The sequence below is a fragment of the Tetrao urogallus genome (assembly GCF_951394365.1).
Source record: "Tetrao urogallus genome assembly, chromosome: 20".
NCBI classification, from domain to species: domain Eukaryota; kingdom Metazoa; phylum Chordata; class Aves; order Galliformes; family Phasianidae; genus Tetrao; species Tetrao urogallus.
The window spans coordinates 5,548,577-5,554,600 of record NC_136833.1 but is presented as its reverse complement, the minus strand read 5'-3'; positions in this window follow the sequence as shown (position 1 = coordinate 5,554,600).

The following is a 6,024-nucleotide window of genomic DNA, read 5'->3' as shown; positions in this document are numbered from 1 at the left end:
GTTCCTACCATATCCGTGGGTTCTACCTGTGGTGTAGGCCAGGCTTTTTCTCTCCTGGCTCTGTTCATCACTGGAGTGAGGGCTGGACATCATGACTGAGCTTTCCTCAGATATGTGGCAGGAGGAGACTTCACACTCCTTACTCCAGAACACAAGACTTTTTACAAAGGCCACACAGATATTGTGTCTTAAATTACCCCCTGATCACACTCTCCAGCTGCAGAGGCTCTGCATAGGAAACTGAGAAGGAAGAGATGGATGGGGGAAGAGGGAAGAAAGACCTTAATTTGAATTTGCAGATGTAACATGCTTGAAGTCTGTTTCCCTCCTCTTCTCCCAACCTTGGCTGACTGTCTCAGATGTAAGTTGCACTCTCCTCTTTTCCTGAGGCTTCATAATGGTCTTTCTGCTTGATATGTAGCTGAACTCAGCAGTTTTACTGCCTACCCAGAGGTATCCCAGACTGTTTCTGAGGCAGGGAAGGGGATTTATTCCTTCATATGTAAGCACGGCTTCAGTGTATTGCTAAATGTTGGCTGCTGGCACTGACAGCTCCCCAATGTTTTATTACTGCAATGACACAGACTGTGAGCAATGGATCTGCCTTCCACACAGAAATGAAGAGCCTACTGAACTGTTCTTGGTCCTACACCAAGCCTTCAAAGGCCTGGTATTCCTCTCTTCCCGGCCTGTAAGCCACCTGTACACGTTGTAAACTGCCTGCAGTCCTGGAACTGTTGCGATAGGAATTGGATCTTGTTTACCGATGAAGTGCTTTTGAGACTTGTTGCCTTTTGCCTCTTCCTCCCTCCAACGTGACCCCAGGAGGGGAGCAGCAGCGTGTATTTACTGAAGTGGAGAAGCTTCTTGAAGCCGGTTCTGGGGCTCCAAATACCTTGGTGTTCACTTGTCGTAAGCTGACTTCTTGTTGAGAAGAGTCAAGAGTGCAGCACACTCCTTGTGTTTGGTAACTGGATCCTGTGGATGTATGGCAGGGTGATGTGGCAAAGTAATTCTTCCTCTAGCCATAGCTTATCTATGTTGTTCTGACACAGGCTCCAAGCTGCTGAACACCAGGTTACTCTGACTGACCAAAAAGCTGCTGGTTTGGCTGTATTAAAAACCTTCTATGTTGTCGGTGCTCTGTCTGGACAGAGTGCATGGTGACCGATTGTATGGTGAAGCTGACTTGTAGAGCAATACATGTGGGTAAAGGTGCCCCAGGGCCCATCCGCCATAGAAGGAATACAAAGGGAATTCTTAACCCGCTTATTTTTATAATGGTTTTCCTAGGCCTTGCCTAAAGTAGACATTCCTCCCTTTCACCTTCTCCTCGAGGTCAGCAGCTCAGCCTCGGTATCTTGTGACTCACATTAGCCACCACACGTTGCGTGCAGCACTGCAGCGGCTGAACTAGTGACTGCAGGGAAGTTGGCGGGGAGAAGTAAATCAGTGATGAAGGTGGAGTGTCTTCTGAACTGCCAACTCCGGGTTACCGGGATGATGGGCTGTGTGGGACGGCAGCGCCATCTTGAGTCGCTGCCCTTGGCCACCCGGTGGCAGTTCAGTTGGTGTTCCACTCACGGTACCTTTTAGTCTCCAATAACTTATTAGGAAATGAGTTGCCACTTGAACATTTTACACATCTGTGGATTTTTATTTTTTTTTTTTAACATGTTGCCTTTATTAAATGTGTTTGCTCCAAGGCAGCCTTATTGCCTGCTGTCAACACTACGCTGTTCCGAAGATTTTCATTTTTCTGTTGGCCTCTAGCTTTGGTGATGATTTGCCCACGTTCCCAGCTTTACACCCTTTGTGTTGAGTGATGATGGAGGCAGCCTTTTGGTTTGATTTCCTCTTCTCCTGCTACAAGCCCAGAGACCCACCAGCACTAGTACAGCTTTGCTAGATTTCCAGAAGGTTTTTGCAGGTTTCTGCATTCTGTGTTATTACACTTCCTTCTTCTAAAAACATGGAAAAGATTTCTACTTTTGCTCCAAGATATTTTACGTGACAATGACATTGCATATCTTTTTTTTCTTGTCAAGAAGCTCTCAGACAGGTGAGCAGTTCTGAGCTGCATCCCTAAGTAGACAGATTGGAAGGACGGCTGTGTGCTAACTCAGCAGCAGCTCCTTTTCAAAATAATAACATGATATCTTCCACTTGAATTCCTGACATAAATGCCTCTGCAAAATAGAGAAGTACAGAGAGTGACACATTTTCATGAGGGCACAGTGGAGATGCAGCTGCCTTTGAAGTGCGTGTAGCTAAATTAAACACAGAGCACCCTTTTATTCCTGCCATCTACCTCCCTACTGCAGTTCTCAGTTCCTGCCCTTTATTAGGGAAACTGTCTAATCTGATATTGTTTCATCTGATAAAACATTGGGTATATGTGGTTGTTGTCTCTACTGATGTGTCACAGTGTGTAGAAGCTGCCGGTCAGCTGTGAAGAATAGAGCTCATGCCTTTGAGTCGTGTGTTTTTTAGACTGTGTTTTAGACTAAGAGTAAAGTGTGCCTTCGGCTTGCAGTTTTAAGGACAGGTGGGTACACGAGGAATTTTAGCTGTTAGGGTTAAGCAGACTAATGGGAGTGCTTTGTCACGGCAGCCCAAAGTCAATCGGTGAAATTTATTGCTGTAGAACGTGATAGAGAACAGATTATTGTTATTATTTAAACACAAGGGACTCGTTAAACAATGGCTTGATGCATCCAATAACTCAGGGAGATTTTAGTTGCTGTAAATAAGAAAGTTACACCAAGAAAAGATTAATCTTCTTCTGCGCACTCCGTCTCCAAGAACATGTGATCAAAGATTGAGAAAAATATACGCTGGGCTGGGTGGAATGCTGATCTGACCTCGTGGGGTTTAATTGACTCTGACAATTGTGAACTGAATTTTAAAATCAGTCTCAAACTTATCTACAAATCTGTATCTGCATGTAAGATGTGCACCAACTGTGCTAATTGCGGCGTAATTGCTTAAATGCTGAACCTTATGTAGGCGTGGGCAAGAAGATGAAGTATTCTGGCTTCAGCCTTTTCTAGACATTGCCTTGGATGCTACAGAAACAAACACTGTTGAGATGGTCCTGTTAAATATGATTGTTCAGGGGTAGTTTGCCTTGCTCTTTGACGCCTGTGGAAATGTAACTGCAAATTCCTTACATTTGGAATGGAAAACAGCATCGCTGCTGCCTAGCCAAGTGATGCAGGACTAAGAAAATTCCCAGTGCACTTCTTGGTGTGCATGAGCCACCCCTGTTGAAAAAAATAAAAGGACAACCAAACACATTAATTAGATCAATAATGCATTTGCCTGTAATTCCCAAATACATATCAACATGTGTTATTCCTAGAGGCTAGAATGCCTTGTTGAATAGGCATCCGACCTATTCGTAGGAATAGATTGTTTGTTGAATTGTGGTGGTTTTTTGTTTGTTTGGTTTTTTTTTCTTCAACTCACTTCTATTAGAAATGTGAAGGAATGGTCCTGGAAAAAGCTTCATCTTCTCAGCAGAAGCATCCCCAGGTGAATGTAATGAAGCAGAAACGTGATCTGTGGGTGCCTGCTGTTTGTAGGAGCCTTCCATCAGGGATGTTACCGTGTGGGGGTGGTGGCACCTATAAATGCCACTTCACTTACCCCTGGTCTCTGGAAACTCACGCATTTAATGTTTTGGGTTTTGTTTGTTTGTTTGTTTTTAAGAGAAACTGAATGGGGAAGGAAGGGCGATAGATTTCTCCTTCCCCTAATTTGTCAGTACCTAAGCCTCATCAAGAGTCTCCACAGTTGTAATGCAGCAGTGTTATTGCAGAGAAAACCTGTGCTGTTTTTTTTCTTGTTTGGAGACCTGTAACAGTATCCAGTTATAGTCAGAGTATCTGGATCCTTAAGATGTAACTGGATATGGCTATCTATGAAAATAAGAGAATATCTTGCAGACAGTCCAACTTAACAGCAAAGCTACAGCAAGAGATGCAATAATACTCAGCTCTCACAACAAAGCCCAGCCAATATCCTCTGTCTGCAAAGGAAACATGTAGGATAATGAGTTCTTGTTTGTTTTTTTTAAACCAAGACAGTAGATCACTAAAATGTTTGCAAGTAGGAGATTTCCCTTTTGACAGGCTGATGGATTTGGGAAATACGCCGTAAAATATAAAGCAGATACTGCAGGGGAAAAAGAATGGCATCTTAAAAACTGCAAGTTCTATTGTTTTGTTGTTCCCTTTGAGTGGTTTCTTTTTCAAAATGTTATTTTCCTGCATCTGCAGAGCTTTTGCTCTTCCCCTACCTCTTTGTTCAGAAATGCATAGTTCTGCAAAATACAAGCTAATATCTCACTAGTATTCCAAAAAACAATAGAAATAAAGTCACTCGAGATAACGCTTCACCATCATCACCTCTGGAAATAGCTCAAACAGTGCTGTGTTCTGTAGGTGCAGTCTGTCATGTTAACTATAACCCCACAGCTCCTTATTTTTCTGCCTGTGCAGCTCTGCCTGTCGTGCAATCTGTTTTTATCAGGTGTGTTGCGCTCCATGCTGTCATCCTCCTCTTCCTCATGCCTGCCACTCCCTTATTACTCCTGGAATAACCCACTTATTCAGAATCCTCCTCTCGTTGCCATGATTTTTGTTACATAGCCTGTTTGTCAGCACTGAGATGTAAGCACTCTGTGGCAGGCCGGTGTCACCTTTTACGTGTCTGTAAGGTGATGTGCGTTCTCACAGTGCTATCTATAAATAAATGTGGTATTAAGTTAATCATTAGTTTTCCTTCTGAGGCTGGGCATCCTGAAAGCATCTCTTGCTTCCTAACAAGCCTATGTAAGCAGGTGCACTTCCTGTGGTGCTATCTGCCACGTTGCTCGGCTGCCCTTTGAACGTTTCCTTGTGCTTTTCTTCTCTGGGTGGGAGCTAACAGCAGGATTTCAATCTGAGAGAAGAAAATCTTTAATCGTTTTTAGTAATTGTTAATTATTTTGACAGAGGGTTGAGAAAGAGATTGGTGCTCATCAGACAGGGCGAGCCGGTACTGAGGGGTGGAAGATGAACATGTTTGGGTTTGAATATATACGGAAAGATGAACCCCTCCATGGGATTGAGGCTCTGTGTCCAAAGAGGGGCAATGAGGCTGTGAGGGGTCTGGAGCACAAGTCTTATGGGGAGGGAACTGGGGTTGTTCAGCCTGCAGAAGAGAGGATGCTTCAGGATTCCAATGATCTTAATGTTGTGGTTTTTTTCCTTTTTTTCTTTTTTCCAACCTTAATGACTTTAATGACTCTGTGGGTCGTGGTGCTACACGATGGTGAGAACAGGAAGGTGCTTCAGTCACCCATGAGTGAGCTTGGTAATGCTGAATGTACAGCGTTTATTTCTCCACCAAATAAAGATCCACGCTCTGTGTGGCTCCAGCGACGAGGTTATAAAACCTTCAGCTCATTTCCTCCATCAAATAGGGCACAGGTCACACAGAGACAAAAAAAAGCCTTTTTTACGTGCCTTTCGGAATTTGAGGTCACCCTTAATACCGAGTACAGCTGATGCTGCTCTGAGGCTGTGCTGAGGATCAGCGAGGAGCTGCAATCGCAGTCACCTGCAGCCACGGCAGAGCCCCGTTTCCAGCAGGAAGATGCTCGGAACGCAGCTTTCTGCGCTAACGTGAGCGTCGTTTGTTGGCTCCCTTCAAAATTAGGGTGTTTTTAGCGACTGGCTCCGAGGAGCGGGTTGAAGGGGGAAACCCTGAGGGAAGCGCAGAGAACGCCAACACCACCGCCCGCCAACCCCCCCCTCTGCCACACACGCAGCGCCTCCCGCCAGGCGCGCGCGCTGTTGACGTAATCACGCCTGCGTGGCGCCGTGACGCAGCGGTTGCCGCAGAAACGCCCCGCCCCTGCTCCCGCCGCCCTGCCCCCCTCTTCCCCCCCCCCGTCCCGGTGCGGCGCGGTCCAGCGGAGCGGCCGGGAGGCGCCCGTCACCTTCAGCGTGGCCGTCCCGGGCGGGAGGCTCCGCC